This window comes from Aquila chrysaetos, chromosome 2 (genome assembly GCF_900496995.4).
Source record: "Aquila chrysaetos chrysaetos chromosome 2, bAquChr1.4, whole genome shotgun sequence".
Taxonomy (NCBI): Eukaryota; Metazoa; Chordata; class Aves; order Accipitriformes; family Accipitridae; genus Aquila; species Aquila chrysaetos.
The window spans coordinates 64875682-64892322 of NC_044005.1; the positions used below are offsets into that span (position 1 = coordinate 64875682).

Genomic DNA, 16641 nt, shown 5'->3' on the forward strand with positions numbered 1-16641 from the left:
CTGTCACAAATATGTCAAAATAATACTTACCTTCTGTTTTTGTTTAAAAAAAAAAAAAGTTAATAAAGCTGTAGGTTCCTGTTAATGGCTGATCTTACTTTTCCTTTTTAAGGACAAAGGAGAAAAAGTATAAGAACATTCACAGAAATGAATAAAATTTGCTTTTTTAGCCTCAAATAGTACTGCGTAGATGGATATTTTTCTGTTTTAGCAGATACTTCTTGTCATATTTAGTTCAGGCAAATGCTGTTCGTGTCAGTGAAATATCATTTTTCCAAAATATTGAGATACTTTTATATCTGTTCTTACATAAAGTTCCTTGTAATTACCCTTCCTCCTCCTGCCTGGTCCTAGAGATGGAATAAGACTTGGTTTTATTATTGATATGAACATTTATAAACATAACTTATACTAATTATTGATTCAGATGAGTTGTATTTTGCTAGTCTTAACTTTGAGGAATTTTACATTTTTAGGATAAGACTAGAGAAAACTCTTCACATTACAAGAAAAGAAGTCTGTATGTAATTAATAATAAAGAGAACCACTGCAGTAATCTAGTATGAAGTCCTGGATAGCAGTCGTCTTTATTAGAAGACGCATATGCATACATATTGATGTATACAGTCACAATGCTGTGATAACCGATAAATAATAAACCCAGTATCATTAAGTAACAGCAATCACTGGTACTTTATCAGAATTACTTTGCAACATCATCTGCCTAAAATTTGGGTTTACAAAATAAAAAAGTTTTCAGTAGGGACTTTTAATAATTGAAATAATTTACATACACCAAATTATCATTTAAAATTACTTCCTGTTTTCACAATACTTTTCAGCTAGGGCACATAATCAAGTAGGTCAGAGTTTTAATGGTGAGAGAACATGTGTAATCACTGCCAAAACTGAATTGACAGTGGAAAAGCCTGCCCTGAATGTAACTGCAAAGTTCAATGAACAGAATGAGTGTAGAATGGAAAAATGCTATTTTCTCTTGCTCACCTAGTTTGCAACATAACTCATAAAATCTCACCTCATTACTAAAACCCTGCTTACGTCCAGCAAAGAAGGAAGGAAAGAAGAAAAAAGAAACACAAAAAATATTTCAGGCATTATTAAGAAATTTGTATGGAAAATAGTTTACAAAGTTGAAATTTTTTTTACTCTAGTAATGGGAAATTATTAATATATACAAAGTATTAATTTAGAGCAACATAGTAACTTCAGTGTAGAAAGACTGTCTGCTTCATCATGCTCTCCTATTTCAGTCCAAAATACTACTAGTAGCCTAATTCTTCATTTTGTTTTGGGGAAGAGGCTAAAATTCATTTATGTATAAAAATCAAGAAGTGGCAATGGGAGGACCTAGGTAAAAATGAGGTTTTTTTCCCATCATGGACTCATCTCATTGCTTTGAAATTTATTTTTTTTTATCTGAAATCTACTCATTTTCAAAGGATTTCTACAGTTTCATATGTACTTCATAGGACAGAAACACTAATCTGAAGTGTAGTGTATTTGCAGTTCCTAAACTTTTGGGGGAATGGAAGTGGAATAAAAATGGCCCAGATGAGGAGAAACTTGGAAACCATTATGTTATTTGTGACCCAAAATCTAGTTCCTAGATTTTCAAAGGAACTATAATTAAAGCATTTATTAATTTCAGGTTTGCATTTGTATCAATAATAGTTTTGGTTCTTTGCTCTTCAAAACATTGGAAAGGGTAAAAAGACAAAGATTTAAAGTCCAAAAATTCTGGGACTCTGAAATACTCATTTTTTGTTTTCTTTTATTTGTTGTAGCTAGTCAGTCTTTCCTTATGATTAATCAGAATTAATTGTAGGAGGTGCAGAGGAGAGAGAATACTAATCCAAGAGTTACTGATGTAATTGCTGCTGTTGTTCTTGCAGACTCAGGAGCCCAGCAGTGGGCTTTGTTTTATCACCGCTTATGAGAGTGCACAGAAGATATGTAGACAACTTATAAACTGAGGAAAGGGCACTTACTTGTGCTGGATCTTGCTTATTGCTCTTTGCATATATTGTTTCCTATGAAAACTCACGAGCTTTCTTTCATCAACTGCACTTAGACCACCTTGTCGTCTAAGCAGGTTTCTTTCGTTGGTTTTTACCCTATATTAAATTGATTCCTGCTTCAAAACTGTACTTGTCAGCTTCTTTAATGTATACATTTCTCAGACAGGAATACTCTGATACGTGTTGCTGCTTTATTTAGTTTCACAGTTGCTTTGCCAATCATTACCCTGCTTTCTAGCCTTTACTAGTGTAATAGATGAAGTGCCTGCGTTGAACAGTAAAGCAGTTTTTCTTCTAAGAGTTAACATTATAGCAGGTGGATGCATGCACACTTCAAATACACAGGCATAGTATATATAGTATGGGGGATAAAAGGCAGGAGCAGGATCATCAACTGAAGTAGACACAGGCATTTCAGGTTGGATCACTGTTTCAAAAGGTCTCAGCTGATTCTTCTAGGAAACTGAAGGCCTGATAAATCATCTGTGACGGTTGTCTTCTGCCTCTTTTCTGAGCAGTACATTTTCACCATCTTCATTTTCATCCTCAGGTGAATCAAATCAGTCATAATGAAAGATGTAAAAATCAGGTCATTGTCAGGTATTAGTTAGAAGTAGCACTTCAGCATCAATCCTGATAATTTTCTCCTTCCTTTCCATCCTGCATGCTTCATCCTTCATACTTTGCCTGTGTGTATTTAAATATGTGTAATTTGTGAGTCATTACATGCATTTGTTATGCTTATTCTGATGAGGAAAAATTGCTTTGTCTGACAAATTGCTGTCTCACTTCTCAGGAATCACCCTTAATGTACAGTAGGGTCTGCCTTTATTACTGTTTCTACAAATATTGTTAAAAGGTGAAAATGCTAGCAATTTAAATTTTCATTTCTTTCGTGATGGAATAAAATCCTTTCAATGTTTTTGAAAGATATGTCCATTAAAAAGGTCTGTAGTACAATTTTTCAGCAATAACTTTCTCTGTGCTTTCCATGCTGTTGTTTATATTCATCCAGAAGGCATCCATGTCTCTTGCTGCTCCATACTTTTATTGTATTATACATGAGATGACTTTACTTCCATGTTATTCCATACTATACTTTGAATATTCATTAAAAATACTATAGTTCCAACATGTACTTCAGAAGCCAAGCTTTTCAAAAAAGTTAGTTCTAATTTTACCAGTAATGAAATTGCCTTCTAAAGAAAAACCAAAATAAATCAAAATAATTGTTTTATTGGCTCTTCAGTCAGTCTTCTAACCTGCTCCCCACACCTTGTGCAGTGAAAGCCACAGCTACTACTTATCTAAGTGTAAGGTGTGGGATGCGTGTTAAAACTGTAAGAGTAGCATGATGCCTTAAATTGTTCAAAACAGTGGTAGCCTCTAGGGAGTTGCAGAAATGCCTTCTGACCTTAGCAATTAGTAACTTTTAAAGGTAGTGGGCATCAAAAAGCATGTAGGAGGTAATTTCTCTTTAATGTTTTATACATACATAACGTGAAACAAAATTAAGATCCTTGGCATAGCACAGTGAAAATTTATCAGAATTTCTTCCACCTGTATAAACTTTAAAAATATTTTAAAAAAATAATCCTGTTAAAGATATTTTATTTTCTTTTTAAGTAAAGTTATTTTACTGTTCTGTTGCATCTTCAGTTACTGTGAATATTCCTCACCCTTAAACTAGTACCTCAGCAGTTTTGTACAAGGTGTGTTACACTACAGTCTTTGTCAACAGCTAGCATCCTAATTCGAATAAGTACATATAAGTGAGACTGACGTTTTCAAGTTGGAATAAATTTTTTATCATGTTTTTGCTTTATTTTGTGCCTCAGACCTGCAGATATAAGCCAAACTTCTTTTATTGGTCCTATGTCTCTTGCTTTGCCTTGAAGACTGCCAGACTGCCATGAGCCTTGCTCGCTACAGATATGTCTTGGTGTTAAGGCCAGATTATCAGTACTTTCTGTGTTGCTAATATTATGTAGTAGTTGAAAACAAATCAGGTCAAATTTTGAAAGCAGGCTAATTTCGCCAACCTATAAACCTCTATATATCACTGTTCCTTCCTTCTCATATTCTTGGAGTTAAAGGGATTCAGAGAGCAGGAGAAGGAAATTTACTGTCTTTTAAATAAATATTATGGGAAAATGAATCAAACTCTTACTGTGTGAATAGTCCTGATTCTGCCACTTCTGAACTATTGAATACTTTTTTTTGTAACTTTCTTGGATTATAGATTATTTTTTTTTTAATAGGGGGAAGTATTTCTATTTTTGTTACTCTGTTGATCAAGAAACTGATTATACAGAAAGCAATGTTATTCATTTAAAATATACTATTGGACTTTCTGTAGTGTTTACATAGTACTAAAGTACTTCAAGGCCCACAAAAAGAGATTTATGCATTTACTGAACTGCAAGGCTGTGCCTGTCAACGTGGGCCTGCCAGCCTTCACAGAAACAGACATTTCTAAGTGTTAGGTTTCTGCAGGCCTCCAAATATCTCTTGTCTTTTTTCTGTCATGGATTTGGTAAAAATTACTTGCATGTCCAATTAAACAAAGGGGTATTGGAAGCAAACAGTGTATCTGACCTTAGTCTGTTTTCAACCTAAAGTGCTTCTAAATGTTTCTCCTTAAGGCATATTAGGAAGTGGGAAACCTACAGTAGCATTCACCTTTTCTCTCTTTTTTTTTTTTTTTTTTTAAACTGCCTTCTTTGTAGACTTTTGTAATTTCACAACTCCGAAAAATTCCAAGATGTTCACATAAATCGAATTCATAGCTTAACTTTATTTGCTGTAGTGTCCTGCATCAATTAAATACGCAGAGGCATGAAGTGAAAACCTTTTTATCCATGCAGCTGAGTTTAAAAAAAAAAAAAAAAAAAAAAAAAAGAAAAGAAAAAAAAGGGGGTGTGTGAATAAAGTCCTGCTAAACCTGGCTTGCATTGTCAGTTGGAAAACGGGCAGCTAGCTGTCGTGTTTGTTCTCATAGCCTGTGTAAGCTAAAGTCATGTTGCTTTCAGAGTTGATTCTTAACATGGCTCACACTTTATGTAAAAACTATCTTAACATTTTGCTAAGAAACCATCCTTCAAAGCTTTGGATTTGAGAAGTCGTATCACTTCCATTTGCCAAGTGCCAAACATGTTGAGCAACTTAAAAATGTGAATGATTTCCAAGATCTCAATTAAGGAAAAAAAACCCCTACCAATAACTAAGCAGAGTGTCTTTTCATCACCTTGTAAGCACATTGTGCTCGTTTTTGAGGTGTCTGTGCCCAGGCGCTGGCAGTGGGGGGCTGCAGGCCCAGCTGGAGCCGTCCGGCTCCGACGGACCCACCACAGGGCACAGCTGAGCCCCTCAGGCAGGCTGATGGTGCCTCTGTAAAAGCATATTTAAGAAAGGGCAAAGCCACTGTGCAGCAGTTCAGAGAGAGTATTGAGGAAAAAAGTGTGAAAAGCAGCCCTGCAGCCACCAAGGTCAGTGCAGAAGGAGGGGGAGGAGGTGCTCCAGGCACCGGAGCAGAGATTCCCCCGCAGCCCGTGGAAGAGGCCGTGGTGAAGCCGATATCCACGCTGCAGCCCTGGGAGGACCCCATGCCGCAGCAGGTGCCCTAATGGAAACTGTGGCCCTTTGGAGAGCCCATGCAGGAGCAGGCACCTGGCAGGAACTGTGGCCCATGGAGAAGAGCCCATGCAGGAGCAGGTTTATCCTGGCAGGAACTGCGGCCCATGGAAAGGACCCTTGCTGGAGCAGTTTGTGAAGGGCTATGCTGTGGGAGGGACGTTGGAGCGAGGGAAAAGTGCGAGGAAGGAATGGCAGAGATGAAGGGTTATGGACTGACTGCAACCCCGTCCTCTGGAAGGTAGAGGAGTTGGGAAGAAAGCAGTGAAGTTGAGCCTGGGAAGAAGGGGGACTAGGAGGAAGGGGTTTTTAAGTCTCATCTTTGTTGCCTCATTATTGTACTCTATTTTTAATTTGCAATAAATCAAATTAATTTTCCCCCCGTCAAGTCTGTCTTGCCCATGACAGTAATTCATAAATGATCTCCCAGTCTTTATCTTGACCCATGAGCTTTTCTGTCCTGTTTTCTCCCCCTGTCCAGTTGAGGAGGGGAGGTGAGAGAGTCACTGGGTGGGCATCTGGCAGCCACCAAGGTCAACCCACCACAGCTAGTTGTAGTTTTGGAATTTTGTTTAAACAAAGTTAGTGCTTTCATTGAAGTTTTACTTGTGGTATTTTAAATCCAACAGAAATGGTTTTTAGCTTATTGCAAATTTTATTAGCTGGTTATCTTTCTTTTTAACTTTAGCTAGCTATTTATACTGGAAATAAGAGTAGTTTAGAACAAAAGGGCAATTCTTATTGAAGAGCATGAGTAATACAACAGTACTGATAGTGTTTTTCAAAACACCAGCGTTGCAAATGAAAAGAGAATTTGTGTAAGCTGCATTTGCATTGGCAAATACATTTGTCTGATTACTGAACAGAATGCTTTTCTTGAGGAGAGGAAATAGCCTGAAGAACTCAATGTATTTTGACATCTTGAAGATTAGCTGATGAATTGTACTTGTGATGGCAAGGCAGAAGTGAGAAGTGAAGCAGAGACCACAAAAGCATCAGAGCTGAATAGGGCAAGTAGTTCTGAGAACAGCAAATGGCATCGGGACCTTTGAGTAATATGGATGATCTCTTTGATAGGTTCTGTCAGCTGATAGACTCTGATATTAAGTCATGAAGGCTTTATTCCCGATTGGAATCTGATACTAATAAAAGGGAATAATGCTTTTTTCTTAAGTTCTTATCTGCAATATAAAACTAATCAAGTCTGAAACTATTTGACGTAAAAGAGGGCTATAAACTTGAGGTGCCTTCTGTTTCATCTACAGCTTTCTTTTTCTGATACAGTTTCTCATTTCCTGCACTTTAGTAAGGTATAGAGATGCTTCTAGCTAAAAGCAAATAGTGAACTTGATTCCTGCTACTTTTCTTTTCCTATGGAAATGGAAATACATAAATTTTGTTAATTTTTAGTGCATTATATTCTATGATATTCTGCTATATATGTGTTTCCTATTTCATGCATATGCAAAGCCCGCTGCTAGAAGCTGAATATGCATATATAGTAATTTACCTTATGCGTGTAGTAAGTAGATGATAGTGATTCTTTACAGTAGGTACTCATTTACATACTTATTTTAAATAAACATTACCCACACATTGCATGCACTTCTATGTTTATGTGTAACAAGAAATTACGACATCTTTGCATTAGGAAAAGGGGATAAAGGATGAGAGAGTATTTGAAATCAAAGGGGGGGTTTTTGCACTCAGGAATTGGCAAAAAAATTAGTGATGACAGAATTATCACTAAATCATGTTAGACATTAAGGGTTTCTTTTTGACTGCAGGACCTATTTAACTCTGAAGCCATATAAGTAGACTGAACTGTGGTAAATGTCATCAGTCTATGTAAACAGCACTTTCAAGGACCAGTTCTTCCAATAAAAAGGATTTTTGTATAAAAGAAAAATCTTGAAAAACAGGATTTGGTGGTGTGGGTTTATTTTTTTAACACTATTTTTCTTGACATTCTCTCTGTCCATTTCATAGGTTTTGGTAGGAATTAATGAGTTCTGCGGAGGTGGTCTTTAAGGGAGCAGTTATAAAGAAACACTCTTAAGCATTACTACTATGAAATTGTTTTAAATAGTGTTTTAAATAGCTAAAAAGACCTTCTAGCGTGGCTTGATACACATGAAGATACTGGCATCTGGCTATTGAATCTATATATGCAAAAATGTAGTAAAACAAATATATATGGCTAAGAATTTGACAGATGTACATGATCAGCACAGGCAAAAATAATTTATTGGTTCATGTTTCAGTTACCCCCAAACCGGAGAAGAATTGAAATGACTCCCTGATTTTGTGGGCTTTGCAGCATACCCTTAATTGCAAGTAGGTTGGCCTTCTGGTTACATGTATAATGCTGAAATGTATGAAATTACATTACATTGTGAAATTAAAACATGGAAAAACATTGCATTTCTTATTCCTCCCAAAGCATTATTTTCTACAAATATGTTTCTATTTCTAAAATGTGTTGATAAAGTAGCCTTCAAAATTTCTTGATTAGTAAGGTATCTATCAAACAGAATCCATAGGAACTTTATTTCTCACTTTATTGAATGCAGGGATGTCATCTTACCATGCACGTCACTGTACTTATACAAAAATGTTTCAGTACAGTGACCAAGAATTATGCATTTTTTTTAATTCAGAATATTAACTGAATAACTCTAATTCAGAATATTAAGCTCTTCTCCCTTAATAACAATTCTCAGGTTGTCATATGGTACTGCATTTTAACAGAAATCAAATGTAGGAGAACACTTTTATTTTTTAGATTGATATTGTCAATTGTTATCCCATTCATATTACCATAGCATTTTGTGAAAACTGTATGAAGTACTTATGCTGAAAAATTACATGGTATATGCAATCTAATGTGCCTTTGAAGCAAGATAATACTATTTTATTTTCCCTTTTCTTGGTGCTTCGTCACTGTCTAATCTCTTTCTCCTTCTCTGGTATATTTTGTCCGTCCCTGTAGGTGCTTACTCTGATGTTAGTCTTCTGTAAGTGGCCTTCATCTCCAAATACATGCCACTGATTTTTTACTTGCAGTTGTTGAAAACACCTGCATTACTGCTGACTTTAGATGCCAGTCCGTTTCCTTCCAAGAACAGAGTGGTTCTTTGCTCTAGAAACTTTAGATGCGTTAGACGCAATCAAATCTACAAATCTTTTTTGGTATGAGGAGATAAACTGTCATGAAGTGGGCATCAGAAGTGATCCAGAGATTATAAAGCTCACAGATGCGGAAGAGCCCTCCTCTTTTAAAGTTGTTCATTTCAAAAGAAGAGTTGAGCCTGGTTAATATTCCTTCTTCTGGTATGCCTAGAATGAAAAGTAGTGCTGAATTCTGTGCACACCCATGGCTTCAGGAGCAGAATATACTCTTTTGATCAGCATTTGGACTGGGAGATATAATTTATCAAGAGGACATCAAAATCTAATACAAAAAAAGAAAGAGGAAGGGACATGCCTCTCTTTTTCTGAGAAAACTTCCAGAATATTTCTCAGTAGTACAACCATGCTGAAAGGAAATTTCCTTTCTTATGAATTTTCAAAGTTATGCAGTATTTAAAATGAGAGTCAGTCTTACTTAAAATGAGGTGAAAACCTTATCTTTCAAATGAGAGAAATATACTAAAATGTTGAGGACAGAAATGCTTGCTAAAGTGTATGGCTGAGTCAAGAAAGATCAAAATCTTTTTACACAGTAGGATTTCTGTATCCCAAAGTCATCTCCATTTCACACTGTCATCTCCATATGGATTTCCTTCATTTCAGAAGTCTTCACAGTCTGAAAAATAAAATCTTCCTCCCTGCTTCATTGTCCATGCTATCTTCAGGGCAAATTGTGTTTGAAAAAACCACTATCCAAGATCTCTTTGAGGCAGTGAGGCTTGATGGGACTCTAGAGACTGTTACATGTCTTTTTCTGTCTTGCTTTTTAAACTTTTTTTCTGTAAATGTTTGTCATGAAATGGAGTGGTTTGGACCACTTAAAGAATCACTTCCAATGGTATTAGCAAAAGAAAAATTATTTAATAGTAATTTATATAAAAGCGTGACTTCATAGGATTTGATGGCAAGGTTCACTCTATTGCTTAATATGTGGATGAAACGTACATAGGAAAATTAAGTTAGAATCAGACTAAAATTAGGTATACAGAGACCGAAAACACAGTAAGTTAAAAAAGAGAAATATACAAAGAAAAATCGAGTTAGAATTGATTTCTCATGATTTGTACAGAAATCAGGAATGTAGAAGGGTAAGGGAGACTCTCCCGTTGGGTCACAAGGTTCAGAGAAGAACCCCTTGCTTTCTAAGCTCCTGTTGGAGTCTAGGTGCGGCTGGATCAACTCCTAGTCCCCGACTTGGTCAACGGTTTATATCTAAAGGGATTACGAGTATAATAGCAGCCTGAGATTCATTCACAGTTGAATAAAGTTCATGACAGTAATTTAAGTATAGATTTTAAAAGCAATAACTTGTAATATACTTGCTGTAGAATATTCAGGTTAGTACACACACACACACACATGCATAAAGGCACTAAGAGATACACGTAAGCAAGTAAAAGAGGTATACCTGTTAAAAAATTCCCCTTGAGTTCAGTGAAAATATTCACGTTGAATGCTTCGGCATCTTTCTCAATGGGCGAAGGGTCAAGCCTCAAGGAGCGGAGAGTATCAGCCCAAGCCTTGTCAGCTTTCCGCGACAGACCTCCTCCCATTTTCGCAAACAGGAAAAGTTTGTGAGCTCTGAGAGGCATCCCACTCAAAGGGAGATGCTGGTCGCAGCCCACTGCGGCTCAGGAGAGCTCAAAGGGTCTCACTTAGAACCACTGCTTATAGGTTCGGGAGATGATTGGCTTTAGTCATCAGGAAATTGCTGGGATTCCAGCTGCGCTGGTACCATTTCACATGAGTTAAGATTTAGATAAGGAAGACTCTGAGGCTGTCGGAGAATGACTTAAGATTCAGATATGGGATGCTCCAAGGTTGTCGCGGGAGGACTGGGATATGTCTCAAGGTTGTTATGAGAGAACTAGTTATCTCTACTTACGGGGGTTTTTTGTTTTCACCGGACAGCAGGAGTCCTTGAGATGGTCCACATGACTCCCTGTCTTAGCCATGTGAGAGTTCGTGATACAGTCAAGGGACGCTTAACTGCCTGACTCATTATACTTATGCTGAGTCCTAGCGAGACTTCCCGAGTTCGTAAATCAGCCCAGAGAGGGGGAAAGAAATGCACCACCACAATGTTAAGTGTATTTCTCATTTACTGTTTAGTTCTGAAAGCAAGACTATTAAAATAATCAGAAGGGGTGTGTCTTTGTACACAAGCAAATACCTACTGTATTGTGTTTAAAGATTTGAAATACTGTGGGTTTTTTAAGGTTCTGATCTTGTCAGTCTCTTCACCAGTAAGCAGTGTACACTCCCAGTTGACAGCAGTCTGGTGACCAGTAACACCCAGGTCCTCAGCTGGGCTGGATTCATTCTCGGCTTTTGGAGGGAGAAGGTGGAATCCCAAAAGCATTTTGATGGATGAGCAGAAGGAAAAAAAGCTAGTCATTTCTCTAGGAGTATCCAAAAAAGGGAATAACAAAAGGGAAATGAAGACATAATCTGGATTAGGTGAACATGCATTGACTAGAATCTGAAACTGGAGAAAATACTTGGAGCCCTCTCCCTTCCAGGTTGGGTGCACTTCCGTAATGTCACTATGCCCATCCAGCTCACCTCAGGAACAAGTTTTCAATTTGTTAGAATTATAGTGCTATTTCTTGACCCTTTAAAGACAAAGAAGGAGTTTTCCCATGGGTGCCATTTTTATCAATTATATGGTTTTTCCACAGTTTTATTCCTTCCTTACATCAACTTGGGGAAATAGTAAAGCAGGTGAAAAAAAAAAATATGTTAAACAGCAGAGAGGCAGTTCAGGGCTGGTAGTGTTAATTCTTTGCCTGACTATTTTAACCGTCAGAAATAAAGGCAGTAAGCTCTCTGACCTCACATGTAGGACTCCTGATTGTCTCTGATGATGTAAACGATTAAGAAACAAATCAAGGTGTGCTTGTATAAGAGATTTCTGGATAACTTTTCAGTGGGTTCAGTTAATAAGCTTGTTGCTTAGTTGAATTGTGGTCTGCATTCTTTGGTTTTTTTGTTGCTGGGACAACTACATTGCTTTCTCACGCTGATATTGGTGATCTGTGCCTTCAACATTGTACTACCTTTTTTTTTTTTTTTTTTTTTTTGGCATCTTCCAATACCCTAGTGGGATTTTTGGAAGCCCTTCTGATTTACTGCTCTCCCATTAGTATATGTGCCTGTGACAGCTAAGATTTTGCCAGGGCGGGGAAGTGCTTATACATCATCAAACAGTAGCAGTTTGAATAAAATATAGTAGTCCTTTATAAGGAACTGGAGGTGCTGCCTGTGACCTAAATTAATTTCTAGATTTATGACAGAATCCATCTTGATTTTACTAAAATCAGACTTCCATGCTTTAGAAATTAGAATTGCTACTGTAAGACATTCCTTTACATTTTATTTGAAATAATTTATTTTTCACATAGACATATAGTGGTTGATTATACTACAGGCCTACTTGCTTGCTGTTGTTGCATAATCTGTAGAATTTTAGTACACTCTTTGAGTAACCTATTTTGTGTTTAATAATCAAATGCTACATATTCTGATAAAATGTGTAATTGACTGGCATTCTTTGGTATGACTGACTTGGCTAAAATCTCTGTTTAGATTGGGTTGGAAGGTGGGAGTTAATTTTTATTTTAGCAGTAAAGTCTAGCTGAAACAATGCCAGATAAAATTACAGTAATTTTGAACAGGAAAAAATTCGTTCTGTGTGTTCTGTAGTTAAAAGGATATAGGGGGTTTTTTGTAATTGCATTCTTGGTTGTGTGTTCCCTTTTATTGGAAGTAATTATGTTCATGCCTGACTTAGCTCCGTTTCCTACAAGTTTTTCTAAACTGTTTCGAAACCAAAGTTTTGAGCATTTTTTCCTTTTTTTTTTTTCCCCTTAAACAAACTTATATAACTCTTTGGTATTGTACTCTAGCACTTATATGAAAATATACAAATATTCAATTTGGATGAAGAGCCTTTGCTATAAGTATATACTCTTCTATTTTTCCCTTCCAGTGCGCACATTTTTTCATTTACTTTAAACTTTATCAGAATAAATTCAGTTTTAATATATCTGTACTTGAAGCACTTGCATTAATCACTGTCTCTGGAGAGCTTTGATATTACAGTGGAACTTTAAAAGTACTAGTGTACAAATATAAGAAAAATAAATGTGTTTTGGATACATCATTGATCCAGACTGCAACTGAATATATTGAGAAGAATGCTGTTGCTCTTTGGTTGTATGGCTAAGACCAACAGTGTCACCTGCAGGTGAATCAAGTAGATTTCTTAATTTTTCAAGTGGAAAATTCATACACACAAGGTAAGTTACTTATTGCAAATGGGAAGATCTGGTTTAATAACTTTCCAATTAGTCTCTTAAATAAATTTTGCTGTTTATTCTTGTTATGAAATTAACTGCAAATATGTTATTCAAAATATTGTTTTAAGAAATGCTTGCTAAAAAAAATTTTGAAATCATTTTTTAATGTGTATAAAAGATGTTTATTGAGACTACTCAGCCCATTTACTATTTAAAAATCAAATTACACTGAAAATGTGTGTGACTTACGACATTAAAATTTGTTGACTGTGTATGTTTTTATAGAGGTGAAAATTTATTGTTTATCGATGATTCATGTCAATTCATTGTGGTAGAATATTGCAGAAGTGAATATGAAGTAAAATGTCAAAAGTATTGCATTTGGGTTAAAAAAGTCAAATTAATAAACACTTTTTCAATTTGTATATGTAGAAGATTGCTCTTAGATTATTGTATCTGTTACTTCAGTACAACAGATATTAATGATGCCGAAGTTTTTCTGAAGGTCAAATAACATACAAATCTAATTTATACTAAGAGAGAGGACTGCTGTTCAGTCATTTTTTGAGGCTTAAGCATCTTCCTTTCTCTGATGCCAGGTTTGTAATTAATTAAAAAAAAGACACTTATTTCTTCACTTTTGCATGACTGGGAATCAAATTCTATTTTGACCTTTACGTGAAGAATTTTTAGTTGTATTGTTACAATGATGTGATCATGCAGTGGCTACTGAACCACATGTGAGTTGCAAAGTACTTGTAATGTTTTAAGGCACATTGTGAATACTAGTGACATTGTCAGAGAGGCTTCTGTGTAATACAGGTGCGTGATTGTGGGAAGAAGGAAGCCCAGTTGGAGCTGCTAAGTTGCTCTCCCACTTCTGCAATAGAGTGCTGAAGCTCCTATGGGGAAGATGCCTTTGAGCTTTCTATTCCTTTTGTGTCACTCAGGTGGCATATATATACACACATATATATCAGTCTTGTGGATTCTGAGCATAGAAAGATTTAAATAGCCTTGTGTAGACTATCATGTGTTGGCTAGTCAGCTATGCTATTTAGAGACCTCAGTGGTAAGGGGTTACCTTTCATAAGATTCAGTAGTAGATTAAGCCTATCTCTTGGGTCTTCACACACGCCAGTTTTGGTTTGTGCTAGTTTTAGACTGTTTTCACCATTTAAGAAAATACTTTAGACAGTGACATCAAAAACCAAATGTTACTTCTTCATGTCAAAGGCATAGTGCTAAGTGCAAGATTTCTTCGCTGCTCCTTCCGCTTGTTTGATCTTGCTGTACTGTAACTCAGACAGTCCATCTTACTTAGTGGTATACTTGCCAAGTTGTATTCACTGCTACTTCTCTCAAAACAGATAAAAGTTATGTTGATATGGTAACCTTGGTATTGGGACAGCGGGGAGAGAGAGTTCCTAATGTAGCAGACAGTTTCAAAGACTTTTAATTCAGTTGTGTGCTAATATGCAAATCTTGTAGATCCAGTATTATAGCTGTAATAAGTTCAGTTAGCTTAATGCGTTTATGTCACGCAGCATGATTCTTGAGTTTTAATCTTTTATGCAGAAGTTAGAGTCTTCACTTAATGTGCTTCAGAAAGTGCATTGTGTGTAAGGATATTATATGTAGGGTTATTAAACAAAATGGTCTGGTGTTGAAAACTGATCAAATAGCATGTTACCGCAATATTTTCCACACTCCTTTGTAAATCATTTAATGAGGATATGATACTAATGAGTTCAATAAGCTACTTCAGTATTTTTTAATCTAGATGGAAAACTCAAAGGCTTTCAGACTTTAGGAGTCCCTAGTGATCCTGTGAACTTGTTCTTACTAGTTGATGCCTCCAAGCTCAAGAGTGGCTCATGCTGATGAGCAGTAAGTCAAACAAGAGTGGCAGGAGGCCTGCAGAACAAAAGCAAACATAGAAAGGAAGTATGCAAGAGGTGGGTGCAGGAACAGGTGACCTGGAAAGATTGTAGTTGCTGTTTGAGCATGAAGGGACGGGGTTAAGTAAGCCAAAGCCAAGGAACGTATATGAAGGGCAACAAGAAAGGCTTCTGTGGGTGTATAGTAAAAGGAAGACTGGGGAAAACCGCTGCTAAATGGGGTAGGGCACCTGATGGCAAAGGACATGTAAAAGGCTGAGGTGCTTAATGCCTTCTTCGCTTCAGCCTTTATTGTTAGGACTGGTTTTCAGCAATCCCAGGCCCCTGAGACAAACGGGAAAGTCTGGGGAAGGAAAACTTTAACTCTTGGTGGAAGAAAGTCAGATTAGGGAACATGCAAACAAACTGAGCGTAATATGGGTCAATGCAATCTGATGAGATGCACCCACAAGTCCTGAGGGAGCTGGTCAAAGTCATCGTGAGGTCATTCACGATTACCTTTGAAAGGTCATGGTGATCCTCTGTCATGGGACAGAGTTGCACCTGCAGTAAGCTTGCAGATGGTACAAAACTAGGAGGAGTGGTTAACAGATCAGATGGTTGTACAACCATTCAGAGGGACCTTGACAGGCTGGAGAAATGGGCCAATAGAGAGCTCATGAAGTTCCAAAGTTAAATGCCATGTCCTGCACAGGAGTGGGGTAATAATTCTGTGCAGCAGTCCAGGCTGGAGGCCAATCAGCCGGAAAGCAGCTTCCCAGAAAAGATACAGATGTTCTGGTAGACAACAAATTGAACATGAGTCAGCTATGTCCCCTTCAGTCTGGGCTGCATTCAGGAGAGTGTTGGCCAGCAGCTCGAAGGAGCCAATCCTTCCCCTCCACTCACCCCTGGTGAGACACATCTGGAGTGCTGGGTCCAGTTCTGGACTCCCTGTTACGAGAGGAACAGGGCCATGCTAGAGTGAGTCTGGCAAAGAGCCATGAAGGGTGATTAAGGGATAGGAACATCTGACGCACAAGGAGAGGCAAAGCAAGCTTGGGGTCATTCAGCCCAGGTACGAGAAGGCTCAGTTAGATGTGATCAATGTTTATGAGTACATTGTGTATTCATGTGTAAAGAAGACTGAGCCAGACCTCAGCATTCCAGTGAGAGGACAAGAGGCAATGGGCACAAACTTGCCATACAGGAAATTCTCTGTAAACATAAGGTTTTACTTTTTTTCTTGTGAGGATAGTCAGACACTGGAAGTTTGTCTAGAGAAGTTGTGGAGTCTTCACCTTAGAGGTACTCAAAACCCGACTGGATGTGATGTTGAGCAGACTCCTCTAGGTGATCCTGTTTTAGCAGTGAGTTGGACTGGAAGATCTCCAAAGGTGCCTTCCAACCTTATCCATTCTGCGATTCTGTGAAAATCAAGATTAGTCTATTTCGATGGAATTGCCTATGTGATATTTACTTGCATGTATCAATAAAAGATGAGCAAGGAACCATTTTAGACACCATGCCTGTTACAATGTTCTGTATAATGATTAAAGATGACATTTTGTCAAACAAATATCAGATTTTGTTTTC

At 37.2% G+C, this 16641-nt stretch overlaps 1 protein-coding gene across 5 annotated transcripts in view; it reads left to right on the plus strand.

The window, feature by feature from the left end:
• The window catches only part of ASCC3 (activating signal cointegrator 1 complex subunit 3), a 298713-nt gene that overhangs the window by 87975 nt on the left and 194097 nt on the right, over positions 1-16641 (plus strand). The gene's annotated exons all lie outside the window — the stretch shown is intronic.